This window comes from Prionailurus viverrinus, chromosome C1 (genome assembly GCF_022837055.1).
Source record: "Prionailurus viverrinus isolate Anna chromosome C1, UM_Priviv_1.0, whole genome shotgun sequence".
NCBI lineage: Eukaryota > Metazoa > Chordata > Mammalia > Carnivora > Felidae > Prionailurus > Prionailurus viverrinus.
Genome location: NC_062568.1, coordinates 113655447 through 113671467, shown reverse-complemented (window position 1 = coordinate 113671467; position 16021 = coordinate 113655447). Strand labels below are relative to the sequence as shown.

At 36.3% G+C, this 16021-nt stretch overlaps 1 protein-coding gene across 2 annotated transcripts in view; it reads left to right on the top strand.

Annotated features, from left to right (window-relative positions):
* MAN1A2 (mannosidase alpha class 1A member 2) overlaps positions 1–16021 on the top strand; it is a 178989-nt gene that overhangs the window by 112421 nt on the left and 50547 nt on the right. The window lies entirely within an intron of this gene.

The window sequence follows — 16021 nt, the reverse complement described above, 5'->3', positions numbered from 1 at the left end:
TACAGCCTGGAGCCTGCTTTGGGTTCTGTGTCTCCCTCTCTCTCTGTTCCTCCCCTGCTCTCACTCTGTCTCTCTCTCAAAAATAAAGGTTTAAAAAAATTTTTTAAACAATAAATGTTTATTTGGAAATGTGGAACTTGCAGAATTGAAATAAAATATGGGTTTACCAATGGTATTCTCTCTTGAAAGATAGAGAACGAAAACAAAGAGTAGAACGTGTTACTTTGCCCCTAGTATGACATAGTTGGGTTATTTTTGAGACTAATGAAATCATAATGAAACAGTAGAAAATGAGGTGAAAATAACAATCTCTTAATTTTATGTATGGAAAATAATGTTTAATCCATCAGTGAGAAATTATGCTGGTGTTTGCTACCAAGAGTAGGAAAACATTTGTCATGGAATCTTGGGGGCTCCTCTCAAGGAAATTGTCTTTTATTTTGTGAAAGGAAAGCACAGTGGTCAGTAGAGTTGTGTCTTTCGTGGATCTGGGAATAAATCTCAGTCTTTGGTTCCTCTTCTGTACTTTTCTTTTTCCTCTTCTGGAATTCTTTACATGTAGCTCATTTTTGTCTTTATTTTGAAGAAAATACAAGATCTGTGCCTCTACTGAGTGGAAATGATACTTTTTTGGAAAAAACAAAACCCCAAAGACAGCATTGCTAAAATATAAAAATGTGCTTTTCTTATTCCAGATAAGGATGACTGGTTTGGATGTCTGCTTAGTAACTTGGGTGAATTTTATTAAAATTCTAAAGTACATTTCCCTCTTAGAGTTTTATTAAGATTTGGGAATAACTCTAATATCAGTAAAAAATTATGTTCAGTTCCTTCTTTACGTCATATGCCAGTGTATGTTCTATAACGTAAAGCTTAACTTGAACTGTAAAAAATAACAACATAAAAATACTAGATTTTTTTTTTTTTTTGTAATCGGGAAAACCTTCTCCTTAAAGAAAAGGTATCAGTTTTTACTATCCAAATGTTAACCTCTTACATTTCCTAGGAAAGGCATATAACAAGCTAAGGAAATACATTTGATTGTATTTGGAAAACAGAGTGTTCATATCTTCTGTATATCAAGAACTCTTATAAGATAATAAGAAAAAAGATAATCATCCTTAATAGAAAGATACACTGAGAAAAATCGGTTCATGAAAAAACAGAACACAAATGGACAATAAACAGATGTGCATTTTTAATCCTAAAAGTGGTGTTACTGAAGATATGTGGTATATGGAGACAATGTAATGTGACAACATCCTCTTTCTGTACAGACTGGTACTATATATATAAATTCTATATAATTTACTATATAAATTCTATAGTAGAATTTGCAACACTACCATCTTTGGTGTCCTATTTGTAGAGATCTTTGTCCCTCTCTTCCCGCTTCACCACCACCATAAATCAATGCAGCTTTTATTTTATTTATTTTATTGAAGTGTAGTTGACATACAATATTATACGGTTGACCTTTGAACAATGTGGAGATTAGGGGCACAGTCGGAAGTGGGAGTTTGACTCCCACCCAAAACTTAACTACCAGGAGCCTAGTAGTTGACTGAAAAGCCTTACCAATAACAAACAGTTGATTAACACAAATTTTGTGTGTTATATTCTTAAAGTAAAGCTACATAAAATATTAAGAATATCACAAGGAATAGTAAATACATTTACAGTACTATACTGTATTGAAAAAAAATCTGCATGTAAATGGACCTGCACAGTTTAAACCCATGTTGTTCAAGGGTCAACTGGATTAGTTTCAGGTATACAACATAGTGATTCCCAATGCAGCTTTTAAACGGAAGACACTATTCTTTATCTATTAAATTAATAAAGGAAATGGGCATATCCCTGTATCCAGAGCTTCAAAAACTGAAAAATTTGTATGCCCTTTGAACCAGTGACTTATTTCTAGGTATTTATTCCAAAGAAATTTGGACATATATATATACATATATATGTTTCTATATATATGTATATATACACACACACATACACACACACACACACACACACACATATATATATATATATATATATAAAGTTTATTTGCAATAACTTTGAAGTTTTTTATAATATGAATAATTTGGAAACATTCTAAACCAGTCTTGTCCAATAGAACTTTCTGTAATGAGAAAAATGTTCTATATCTGTGCTATCTGTATAGGCGTCACTAAATGCATATGCTGTTGAACACTGGAAATGTTAGTACAGATGTAGAGCTGCATTTAAATTTTATTTACTTTTAGCTAATTTAAGTAAATAGCTACTTGTGACTAGTGCCTGTTGCATTGGACAGTGCAGTTTTAAACATCCTATGAAAGAGATTTAGTTAAATAAATTGTAGTACCTTCAGATATAATATACTATGCAGCCATTAAAAGTTAGGTTACAGAATACTTGGCTTAGATAAATATGTTATCTGTGTTTTTTCCTTAATGCTTGTTTTTATTTTCTTCTTTTTATCTGTATTAATCTAAATTTGATAATGGACATCTATCAGTTTTAAAGTAAGATTAAAAACATTTTTTTAAAGCAGCTTTATTGAGAAACAGCACATGTGCCATATAATTTACCCATTCAGAATATACAGTTGAATGGGTTTTAGTATTTATAACCATCCTCAACATCAACTTTAGAACATTTTCATTAACCCCCAAAGGAATCCTGTACCATTTAGCTATCACCCATCTATTTGCCTATTCCCCACTCTCCGCAGCTTTAAACAACCACTAATCTATTCTTGTGTCTCTCTAGATTTGTCTGTTCTAGACTTCTCATGTCATCCACATACTGTGTGGTCTTTTGTGATTGGCCTCTTTGATTTAGCAAAATGTTTTAAAGATTCTTCCATATTATACCTTGTATCAGTACTTGGATTTTTTAATGCCTGAATAATTCTCCCATTTTATGGATATACCACTGTTGTTTATCCATTCATCAGCTGATGACTTTGGGGTTGCTTCCACCAGGTTATTTTTCACTGTTGTTCCTTTTTTTTATTGATTGATAGTTGACATACAATATTATATTAGTTTCAGGTATACCACATAGTGGTTCTGTGTTTTTATACATTATGAAATCATCACCTTGATAGGTCTAGTTACTGTCTCTGTACAAAGTTATTACTATATTACTGACTGTATTCCCCTATGCTATACATCATATTTCCACGACTTGTTTATTTTATAACTGGAAGTTTGTAAATCTTAATCCCCTTCACGTGTTTCTCCCATTGCCCCCCCCCCCCCTTTCTGGCAACCACTAGTTCTGTGTATCTGTGAGTCACTTTTTCTTTAATTTTGTTTGTTTTTTTTAGATTCCACATATAAGTGAAATTATACAGTATTTTTTTTTCTCTGTATGACTTCTTTCACTTTGCATAATACGCTCCAAGACTGTCTATATTGTCACAGACGGCAAGATCTTATTCTTTTTTGTGGCCAAGTAATAGTCCATTATATATGCACTACATCTTCTTTATTTATTCTTCTATGGATAAACACTGAGGTTGCTTCCATATCTTGGCTATTGTAAATAATGCTACAATGAACTTAGAGGTATGTACATCTTTTTGAATTAATGTTTTTGTTTTTAATTTTTGAGAAACCTCCATACTGTTTTCTGTAGTGGCTGCAGCAATGTACATCCCTACCAACAATGCACAAGGGGGTCCCTTTTCTCCACATCCTTATGAGCACTTGTTATTTCTTGACTTTTTGATAATAGCCATTCTGACAGATGTAAGGTAGTATCTCATTATGGTTTTGGTGTGCATTTCCTTGATAATTAGTTACGTTGAGCATCTTTTCATGTACCTGTTGGCCATCTTTATGTCTTCTCTAGAAAAATGTCTCTTCAGATACTCTGCACATTTTTTAATTGGGTTATTTGTTTTGTTTTTTTGTTATTGAGTTGTATGAGTTCTTTATGTATTTTGGATATCAACCCCTCACCAGGTATATCGATAGCAGATATTTTCTTCCCACTCAGTAGGTTGCCTTTTCATTTGGTTGATGGTTTCCTTCACTGTGCACAAATATTTTTTAAATCTATTTTTGATGTTTTATTTATTTTTGAGAGGGAGAGGGAGAGAGTGGGAGCAGAGGAGGGGCAGAGAGAGACAGACAGAATCTGAAGCAGGCTCCAGGCTCTGAGCTGTCAGCACAGAGCCCAACATGGGACTTGAACCCATGAACTGCAAGATCATGATGTGAGCTAAAGTCGGACACTTAACTGACTGAGCCACCTGGGCACCCCACAAATATTTTTTTAAGTTTAATTATCTATTTTGAGAGAGGTGGAGAGAGCAGGTGTGGGGAAGGGGCAGAGAGAGAGGGAGAGATGGAATCTCAAGCAGGCTCCATGTTGTCAGCGCAAAGCCCAACACGGGGCTCAAACTCATGAATTGTGAGATCATGACCTCAGTCAAAATCAAGAGTTGGCTGCTTAACCAGCTGAGCCACCCAGGCATCCCTGTGCACAAACATTTTTAAATAAAAAAGAGGATGTCATTTTCCACATCAAAATCTTAGAATACTGAAAAAAAATAACTCACTGTCTGAGAATTGCCAGCCTTTAAAATGATGAACAGTATAGCATTCACAGCATCTTAATTATTAAAAATACAACTTTTTCTCTTAAATAGTACTGTGAAAATTGAGTAATGACATGAAAAAGAATGAAATTGGGCCCTTACTTAGGCCCAAAACTTAGCTCAAAATGCATCAAAGACCCTAAAAATAAGAAATAAATTATAAAACTCTTAGGAGGAAACAGGAACAAATCTTTATGACCTTGGATTTGGCAGTGGTTTTTTCAGAAGCAGAAGCAACAAAAGAAAAAGTAGTAGATAAATTGGATTGTATTAAAAGTAAAAACTTGTGCATCAAAGGACTGTCATGACAGTGGAAGACAACCCACAGAATATGAGAAAATATTTGCAAATCACATATCTGATAAGAGTTTAATATCCAGAATTTATGAAGAACTTCTACAACTCAGCAACGAAAAGATGGTTAAAAAATGGGCAAAGAACTTGAATAGACATTTCTCCAAAGAAGATCTGCAAGTGGAAAATAAACATGTGAAAAAGATGCTCGTTATCGTTAGTCATTAGGGAAAGGCAAGTCAAAAAAGCACTATGAGATTCCACTTCATACCTACTATGATGGCTGTCATCAAAAAGACAGAAAATATGTGTAAGCAAAGGTGGGGAGAAATTGGAATCCTTATACATCGCTGCTGGGAATGTACACCGTGAAAAACAATTTGGTAGTTCCTCAAAAAGTTAACTACAGAAAACCCACTGTGATCCAGCAATTTAACTCCTGAGTATATACCCCACAGTTTGAAAGTAAGGACTGAGATACTTGTATGCTAACGTTCACACAACCGTTATTCACAGTAGCCAAAGTAGAAACACCCAAAGTGTCCAACAGATGAATGAACGAACACATTGTGGCACATGCACACAATGGAGCATCGTTTGGCTGTGACAGGAATGAAGAGCTGCCACACGCTGCCACACAGATGAGCCTGGAAGGCATTGTGATAAATGAAAAAGCCCAGTCACAAGAAGGACAAGTCCTGTATGATTGCACTTTACCAAATAGTCTAAAGCAGTCAAGTTCATAGTCAGAAAGTGGATTAGTGGTTGAGACTTGGGTGAAAGGGGAGGTGGGAATTATTACTCCACAGGTACAGAGTTTCTCTTTGGGATGATGAAAAAGTTTTGGAAATAGAGCTGTACAACATTGTGAATGTAATTAATGCTCCTGAATGGTACACTTAAAGCATGATTAAAGTGGCAACTTTCATGTTACATATATTTCGTCACAATTAAAAAATGGCAATAAAATATTTCATTCTTCCTTTTCTTCTCACAATAAATTCAAATTACTTCTTCAGAATATATTCACACATAGCAGTTATTCATTTTGAGAATGTTACAGAAAGAACAATTCACTGGTTATTTTAGCAAGGGGACTTCAAAATCCTGGGGAAACTATCCTAATATCCTTTTAGCAGCTGTGGTCTTCACTAAATTGTCCAATTTGTTCCTTTTAATGTTTTTGTATATTTTATATCAGCTTCAGAAAAGTGTATCAAATCCATTATTGTCTTTGAGCACTATACATCTGTCACATCTATAAATAGTCTGCAAAACAAACAGTGAATCGAACTGAAATTTAACAATCCAGCTTTGGCTGACTGTATTGTAATTAGAGTAATGGTGGTGTCTGCGACATGCACATAGCAATCACAGAGAATAATTACTGGTAATTACCTTCAGGAAAAGTACTTGGCAACAGATATAAAAGAACATAGTAAGGAACCTAGATTTAAAGGCACATTATTAGTATTTTTTTCTCTTTTCTGCTCTTTGTTTTCTCACTGGCTTTCCAAGCACAGCGCTTAGCCTATGCCATATAATGACTAAAGGGAAGAAAATATAGGAAATTGTTCATTACGGATTCAGTATGTTTTATACTACTAAATTAAAAATCATGGAAAAAACAAGTATGGGTATGAGTTAGAAGACTAACCCTGGCTTTCCTGCTTAATAATTTACTGTAATAATTTAGATGAGTTATTTAACTTCTCCATGCTTTTTGTTTCTTCATCTGTTCTCATTATCCTTTTCTAATAGGATGATCATGTAGGTCATATTTTTGAGGTACTGTGTTTGAAAATGCCTCATAATCCATGACATGATACAAATATCAGCTTTTATTCTAGAATTTCCTATAAGAAAACTTCAAAAAATACCTTCCGTTAGAAACCTGCCATTAACTTAATAACATGCTGAGGCAGATCGTACGAATCATTGATATTTAGTAGTGCTTTATGATGTGTTATCAATGTCTACATCTCCAAAGGACCTGAGAGTGACATGGTTCATCAGATTTGACACCTGGGAAGACATGATTCAGTGGTTTAGCAAGGTCAGACTACTGGGTGATAAATTCTGAGGTTACCATGAATCTCAGGCTTCAGCTGTTTATTCATTTATTAAGCATATAATCTTCAACTAGAGCAACAGCTTAGAAGAGCTGGAGAGAACCTCTTTGTTGTCCTAGAGCCTTGGTAACTTAGAACTAAATCTGTAAACCCTGGCAGTAATTCACAGACCTAAACAACATCTCCCCTAAATCATGATACCAAAGACTTTTGCCTTTCTCTGCTAATTCCCCTGTTATTTTACCTCCTTTAATTCCTGTATGTCTCCGTTATCTTGTTTTCTTTCCTGCTCATTTGTTAATCCTTTCTGTAGATGACACCATGCCTAGAAATATTTGTGGGTGGCTAGGACAAAATAGAAAATGCCCAATGTGTTACTTGAATGACTCTTGTGTAAGTGTCATGCCCCAACGTACCATTTGTGTTCTTTAATCACTCCCTGCAAACTCCCATGGCTCAAATCTGTTTCATATATTGATAACTCCCAAGTGTATATCCCCAGTCTCTCGGGATTTCCACATACCTGATTGTCTGTTTGTCACATCTATTTGGATATCCAGCTAGTGCCTCAAATTCCACATGCCCCAAATTTAAACTCCTTCTACTTTAAATCATTTCCTCCTTCAGTATTATCAATTTCAGTGAAGAGCACCATTGTTCACCCATTTGCCCAGCCAGAAATCTAGACATCATCCATGATTTCTCTTTTTTCACTTTTTTTTTTCAGTAAACATCTGATAGGTTTCAAACTCAAAGAGTATAGTATCTTCAAGAAAGATTATTCAGTTTTAAGATGTTAATAAACATTTAAATTCAGTTGAAGGGTAGATGTTATAGATAAAACCAGCCAAGAGGGGGAGGATTCCTGAGAAGGAAGCAGAAGTAGGTAGGGTCCAGAGCTAGATGGAGTATGTAGAGAAGGGGTATTTCTTCCTCTTTAATAAGCAAAGCGAACAGATAAAATGATAGTTGGGGGTGCAACAAGTTGAAAGATACGTTTTTAGGGTTTCCTCTCTCCCCCATCAGTGGTCTATATTTTTCTGTGAATTAGGAAGCAGGGTTGTATGCTGAGAGTAGGCAGAAGGTAGAGCTGTAGGGGACTTTTGAAGAAGAGATTTCAAATACCTGCTTTAAGGACTGGGAAAGAACAGTAATCAAGAAGTCACGCTAAAGTTGACAAGCAATGTTGGGGTTCTCATTCATGGTGAAAGTTGCGAATTTGGGGATAATAGTAGAGCAGACTGACAACTGGGCTAGTGTTTTACCTGGTTGGGTGCAACAAAACAATAGAGCAAGGATCCTGAATATTTGGACAAGAGGATTGGTGACCTGTTGCTTCTTTTCGTATCCAGCCTAGACTGCATAGAATCCAAACCAATGGGGGAGTATTTGAGTACTTTACCTTCTATTTTATCTGTCCTTCAAATCCCAAAACTTGTATCAACCCAGCCATCTACCTTTCCCATTTGTAGACTCAGCTGAGCATTGCTGATGAAAATCATCTGTAGTTATGTTGAAGTTGCTATAAATTTATAATTTCCAATTCCACCTGGATCTTTTGTACCTCTGACAGTTCTTTGATCAGTTTACTTCTCTTGCTTACTCTTCCAAATCTTCTATACAAACCTCCTATCCATCCCCAACTCACTTTTGACCATTTCCTTATTTTCAGTTTCCTGAGCAATTTTATTTAGGTATATCTTGATTAAAAAGTTTTATGGTGTATTTATAGAGGTTTAAAAAATTTTTTTTTGAATTCCAGTGTGATTCTCAGTATTTTTTAAATGGAGTTAAGTTTGTTGCATTACTGATAGGACTAATTTCAGGTATCTTTTTTGTTTTGTTTACTTGCTTTTTTAATAACAGCTTTATTAAGGTAGAGTCAGGGAGCCTGGGTGGCTCAGTAAGTTAAGTGTCCCAATTCGATTTCAGCTCAGGTCATGATCTCACAGTTTGTGAGATCTAGCCCTGCGTTGGGCTCTGCACTGAGAGTGCAGAGCCTGCTTGTGATTCTCTCTCTCCATCTCTGCCCCTCCCCTGCTTGCATGCCCGCTCTAAATAAACAAACAGGTGTCATTGACATATAATAAACGGTACATGTTTAAAGTGTACAGTTTGGTAAGTTTTTAAATGAGTATATACCTATAGAATCATCACTGCAATCAAAATAATGAACCTATCTATCACCTCTAAAGGTTTCCTCATCCCCCTTTATGATTCTTCTTTCACTCCCCTTCTCACTTCTTCCTTAAGCAACTGCTGATCTGCTTTCTTTCGTCATAGATACATTTGCATTTGTAGAGCTTTGTATAAATGGAATCCTTTGTATGCTTTATTTTTGTCTGGCTTCTTTCATAGAGCATGATTATTTTGAGATTTGCCCATGCCGTGTTTATCAGTAGTTCTGAGTAGAGTTCTACTTTCTAGAATACCGTGATTTGTTTCTCCATTCACCTGTTGATGATCATTTGGGCTGTTTCCACTTTGGGGTTATCACAGACAAAGTGCTATGAGCATTGACATACAAGCCTTCATGTTGACGTACATTGTCATTTTTGTTGAGTGAAGACCTGGGAGTGAATGTTTGTATCATAATGGTAGGTGTGTATGCTTAACTTAGTAAAAATTGTCCAACTCTTTTCTGAAGTGGATGTACCATATTCCATTCCCATGAGCAGCGTTCCTCCACACATGCACCAGCACTTGACATGGTCAGCCTTTTCCTTTTAGCCACTGTAATAGGTGATTAACACTTCCCAAATCACCAGTGAGATGTCTTTTTCATGAGCTACTTCCCATCCATTTATCTTCTTTGGTGAATTATCTGATCAGACCCCTCTCCGGTTGCCCATTTTGTAAATGGATGTTTTCTCTCAGTCTTTGACTTGTCTTTTCATTCTTTAACAATGTTAAAGAAAAAAGATTCCAATTATGAAGTCCCATTTTATCAGTCTTTTTTAATGAATTATTCTTTTGTGTCATATCTAAGAAATCTTTGTCTAACTCAAGGCCACAAAATTTCCTCCTGTGTTTTCTTCTAAAAGTTGCAGAGCTTTAGGTTTTATATTTTGGTCTGTGATCTGCTTTCAGTTGATTTTTATATAGGTATCAAAGTTCTTTTTTTTTTTTTCTTTCGTTCTTTTTTTTTTTTCCCTTTTGCATGTGGGTGTCTGATTATTCCATACACCCATTTGTTGAAAAGACTGTCTTTTCTCCACTGCATTGGCTTTGGCTTTGCACCTTTGTCAGAAATCAGTTGTACATATAGGTATAAGTTTTTGGATTCTTTTCTGTTCTGATGGCCTATTTATGTATTATTATGCCAATGCCATGCTGTTTTGATTACTCTAGCTTTATTACGGGTATTGAAATCAAGTAGGATTAGCCCTCTGAGTTTTTTCTTTCTCCAAACTGTCTTGGTTATCTAAGTCCTTCACATTTCCATATTAATTTTAGCGTCACTTTGTCAGTATTTATAGAAAACCCTGCTGGTATTTTGATTGGGAAATCATTTGGGGGAAATTGACATCTTAACACTGTTTGACAGTTGACATCTTCCGGCCTGTGCACAGCTTGTATCAGTCTCAACATTTATTTAGGTATTCTTCACCACTTCTCTCAAATATTCTGTCGCTTTCTGTGCACAGGTCTTTCATGTGTTTCACCAGATTTACCTGTAGATGTTTCATATTGTTGATGCTGTTAAAAATGATACTTTAAATTCCAGTTTCTTATATTTTGTTGCTAAAATATGGAAATAAAATTGATTTAGTATGTTCATCTTGTGTCTGCAACTTGCTAACCTCAATTTTTAGTTCTAGTAGCTTTTTTGTAGATTCCATTGAATTTTCTTCATAGATGACCTTATTATCTCTACGTAAAGATAGCTTACATCTTTGTTTCCAATATGAATGCCATTTATTTAAATTTAATTCATTTCTTTTTTGGCCTTTGCACGTGCTAGAGCCCATAGGGAAGTGTTGAAGAAAAGTGATGAAAGGGAGCGGCCTTGCTTGATTTCTAATCTTAGGGAGAAAACATTCAGTCTTTAATGGTAGGGTTTGGTTTTTTTTGTAGATGCCCTTTGTGATATTGAGGGAGTTCCTTTTTCCTGGTTTGCTTAAAATTTTTTTTATCAGGAATGTATTTTAAATATTTTGTGTGTGCATCTGTTTTCTTCTTTGGTTTATTGAATAGAGTGAATCACATTGATTTATCTTATTTTTTTAATGTTTATTTTTGAGATAGAGACAGAGCATGAGCGGGGGGTGGGTAGAGAGAGGGAGATTCTCTCCCAGGTCTGAGCTGTCAGCACAGAGCCAGATGCAGGGCTTGAACCCATGAACCGCGAGATCATGACCTGAGCCAAAGTCAGATGCTTAACTGACTGAGCCACCCAGGCACCCCACATAATTGATTTTGAATGTTAAACCTTCTCTGCATTTCTAGAATAAATCATACGTATTTATTCTAGATGTTCATGATGTATTAGCCTTTCAATATTTTCTTATAATTGATTTGTTAAATGAGAGATATTCCTCTGTAGGTTTCTTTTTTGTCTTTGTCTGGTTTTAGTACTATTACCATGCTGGCCTCAGAGTGAGTTGTGAAGTATTCCCTCCTCCTCAGTTTTATTGTTGTTTCCTTGAATGTTTGATAGAATTCACCAACATAGCTATCCGAGTCTGGAGTTTTCTGGGGGGAAGGTTTTTAAGTACAATTTCAATTTCTTTGACAGATGGAAGGTTGTTCATATTATCTATTTCTTCTTGAGTGAGTTTTGGTAATTTTGGTCTATCAGAATTTGTCCATTTCATCTAGTTTTAAAAATTTATTGCCATAAAGTTGTTCATAATACTCCCTTATCCTTTTAAAATCTGTAGGTTCTGTTTCACTGATTTTTACCCCAACCTTTATTATTTGTCTTTTTTTTTAACCTACTTTTGTGTTTAATTTCCTTTTCCTTTTCTAGATTCTAAGGTAGAAGCTGAAGTCATTGATATGAAACCTTTTTTTTTTCTAATAGGGTTTCATGCTGTTAATTTTCCCTTGTGTACTGCTTTAGTGGCATCCCACAAATGCTGATATGTTGTGTTTTCATTATCATGTGAGTTTACAGTTATTATCAAATTTGGAAAAATTTTGGCCATTATTTCTTCAAATAGTTTTTCTGTCGTGTCTCTCTTTCAGAGAGTCTAATTATTTGTGTAGTGACCCACTTAGTTCACTGATACTTGTTTCTGTTTAAAAAAATTTTTTTTGTCTCATGTTCAGTAATTTCTGTTGCAGTGCCTTCAAGTTCACTGATCTTTTTGTATGTATTATCTGATTCCTTCCACTGTATTTAATCCCTTCCACTGTATTTGTTTGTCTCTAACACAGTAGTTTTCATCTTTAGAAATTCATTTTGGATCTTTTTATATTTTCCTTGTCTCTCTACTTGCCTATTTGAATATAGGTAACACAGTTCTAATAACTTCTAATATTCTTCTCTGGTCACTGTACCATTTGTGTCAATTCTAGATAAAGTTTTGACTGGTTCCTTATTCTCATTGTGAGTTGTTTCTTTCCTGCTTCTTTGCATACATGGTAATCTTGGATTAGGTGTCAGACATTGTCAGTTTTACCTTGCTTGAGTGCCAGATAGTTTCCTTTTCCTAGAAATCGTCTTGAGTTTTGTTCAGGGATACAGTTAAGTTACTTGGAAACTATTGGACCTTTTCCTGTGTTGATTTTATGATTTATTAGGGGAATCTGGTGCCTTGCACTCAGTGCTAGGGCTAATTATCCCCTCCTGTGTTCTCTGGTCTAATTCCCCATGAAGTATGAATTTTTCTAGTCTGGCTCAGGGGAAGAGGCATTATTACCAGTAGGCTCTTTGTGAGCCCAAGACAGTCCTTTTGTGCTATTTTCTCCCAGTATCAGGTAGTTTCCTCACATATGTGTGCTACTCAGTACTCTGCTGGATACTCAAGGGAACCCTTTGCAGATACCTAGTTTCTCTTTCTGTGCAGGTCTCCTCTCTGGCACCTTGGTCTGGGAACCCTGGCTGCCTTGGACTTTCTGGACTGTGTTATTTTCTTCTCCCTGTGCTTCTGCCGGGAAACTTTCTTGAGGCAGTAATCTGGGGCAGTCATGGGACTCACCTTGTTTATTTTCCATATCTCACAGATCACCGTCCTTTGTTGCCTGATGCTCAGTATCTTGAAAACCATCATTTCATGTACATGTCCATTGGTTTTGGCTGTTTTAGGTTACAGAGTAAACTCAGTCACTGGTTACTCCATCTGGGTCCAAAACACAAGTCTTTCTAAGTCAGTTTCTGTTTATTTAGGGTTTTTTCTATTTATTATACATTCTTAAAATATCTTCCCTATGCTGCCTTAAGTCTTTAGTTTCATTGTCTTTTTCTTTACTGGTTTCAAAAACATATATATATTTTCATCTTTTCTAACAATTGCCCTTGAATTTTAACTTGCACCCTGATTTTTTGTATTTTTCTAATGACATTTAGAATTAATCATTACTGTATCTTCCCTCTGAACAAGATGTGAAGCACACTTCTATTGTTCCATTGCCTAACCTCATCATGAACTTGTTGTTCAAGGTATTCATTTCTTTGTTCCCTATTGCCCCTTGTATGTCTCATTCTGTTCTTCTAGGTCTTAAAAAAAATTTTTTTTAATGTTTATTTATTTTTGAGAGAGAGAAGGCACACAAGCTTGAGAGACGCAGAGAGAGAGGGGGAGACGCAGAGAGAGAGAGGGAGACACAGACTCTGAAGCAAGCTCTAGGCTCCCAAGCTTTTAGCACAGAGCTTGACACAGGGCTCAAACTCACGAACTGTGAGATCGTGACCTGAGCCAAAGTTGGACACCTAACTGGCTGAGCCACCCAGGTGCCCCTCTATTCTTCTAGTTTTCAAAAATTGCAGTTATTCCCAGAAGTATTCTGGTAGTTTTTAAAAAGTTGGTCACCGTACGCTTTACCTCCCTTCACCCAGGTGACCTTGCTTCCTAAGTCAAAGTGAAAGTAAAGATCCTTATGTAGGAGATCTCTACCTCTCAGCTCATTTAGTCACTGGGCTTTTCTCTGTTTTTCTAGCCTCAGACAGTCCTGGGTAGGATTTTCCTTTGACCTGTGTTTTGTATTATGTCTTCTTTCAACTCTTGAACTCTTTTCTTTCTTGGTGTTCCCATTTTAATTTTATTATGTGTTACACTCCTGGTTCCTTTCTCAGTTGCCGGGAAGTCCTTGTCTCTATTTCCTTGATTCTTCATTATCATAGCCCCTTCTAGCAGACACTCCACCTCTCTTCTTCCTATCATGACGTAGCCTTTTGAAGAAATGTTTATATTCGTTGGTTTTTCTTGTTGGCCTTCTGTTCACTTCTTAATACGTTGCATTCTGGGCTCTGCTTTCTATCACTCCACTAAAAGTAATTTCTTATGTGGGCCAGTAGACTGGTCCAAAAAGGACAGTGTGTGAGTTGGCTATTTCTGTATAACAAACCACTCTAAATTTAGTGGCTTGAAACTTTCTTATTTCTTCAAAATCTACAGGTTGGCTGAGAGGCCAGTCTTGTCTGGACTTACTCATGTGTCTCAGCGAGCAGTCAGGTTGGCTGAAGACTGGCTGATCTAGCACAGCCCCACCTGGGGAGACACAGCCCTGCTCCCTAGGGTTTCTCACCATCTATTAGGGGCTATACCATGCATCTTTCCCTGACAGTAGCAAGGTCCCATAAAAAGAAGTGGAGCATGTAAGGCCTGTTGAGGGTTGGACTTGAAACCAGCATGATGTTACTTTTTACCACATTCACACAAGGCCAGTGTGCTTTAAAGGGATGGGAATTTGTTTCATATTCTTCTTCACCTAGCTTCTTAAATGTTGATATTTCCAGGAATTCTTCTTATCCTTTCCATTTGTGCCTCACAGACCTCCTCTCTTTTTACAGGATGAACTGTGTCCTATATATCAGTGAAATCTGAATCAGCAATAGGCAAACTGCGTCAGGCTACCCTCTGGCCTGCATTTGTTCGGCCTACAAATTAAAAATAGGTTTCTTTTTTCGATGTTTTTTAAGGGTTTAAACTGTCATCATCACCGTCAACAACAACAACAAAACAGAGGAGCACGCAGCAGAGGCTGTATATTATCCAGCCCTTTACGGAAAAAATTGTCCCTCCACCCCCCTCCTGATAGAAGTCAGTATTTCATTACTGATTTTTCTTGGGCTTTAAACTTAAAACCTCCCATGTACAGGATATTTGTTTCCTGATTGTTTGGGGGTATCTTAAACTCACTAGGTACAAAATTGAGCTTATTGTCTCTACTTTAAAACTTATTCCTCATTGTGATTCCTTATTTTACCCACACTTTACATAGCCTGGCCTGTGCCAGAAACTTGACAGTGTGGCCAGATTCCTGTCCTGTTGTTTTTACCTTCTTAGTAACTCTAAAATCGGTTCCTTGATTTCTTCTTCCCTTTAGTTAATTTGGGCCTTCTGTTCTCTCCCTTATTTCTGCCTTGTGTGATTTAGTCATCTTCTCTGACTTGTAAATTTTATTTGATGTATTGGGACTGAAAAGTGGCTGTTAACTTGTAGAGTACCATTTTGCTTCAGCTCTGTGCGGGAAGCTAAAGCCAGAATGTAGGGGAATAAGGAGCAAGCAGCAGCCTTAAGTTCAAACTCTTTTAAGAGAGGAGAGGACTAGGAATTTACCCAAGGGATACAGGAGTACTGATGCATAGGGGCACTTGTACCCCAATGTTTATAGCAGCACTCTCAACAATAGCCAAATTATGGAAAGAGCCTAAATGTCCATCAACTGATGAATGGATTAAAAAATTGTGGTTTATATACACAATGGAGTACTACGTGGCAATGAGAAAGAATGAAATATGGCCCTTTGTAGCAACATGGATGGAAGTGGAGAGTGTGATGCTAAGTGAAATAAGCCATACAGAGAAAGACAGATACCATATGGTTTCACTCTTATGTGGATCCTGAGAAACTTAACAGAAACCCATGGGGGAGGGAAAGGA